Raw genomic sequence first — 218 nt, forward strand, 5'->3', positions numbered from 1 at the left:
TCATTTTCTGTGCAAACTTTTGGTCTACAGTTTAGCAACATAACTCCCCCATCCACATTTAGCAGGGAACCCTTGGGAAATCAATGTATTTGATAAGTGGGAATGAAGCATGTTAGATAACAGTATTTGATTTCTCAATGCAATAGATGAACTAACAATATGTAGCCTATACTAGTGTTTACTCATGCACAGCAAACATTGCTTACAAAAAAATGCAT

This window comes from Penaeus monodon, chromosome 19 (assembly GCF_015228065.2).
Source record: "Penaeus monodon isolate SGIC_2016 chromosome 19, NSTDA_Pmon_1, whole genome shotgun sequence".
Lineage (NCBI taxonomy): Eukaryota > Metazoa > Arthropoda > Malacostraca > Decapoda > Penaeidae > Penaeus > Penaeus monodon.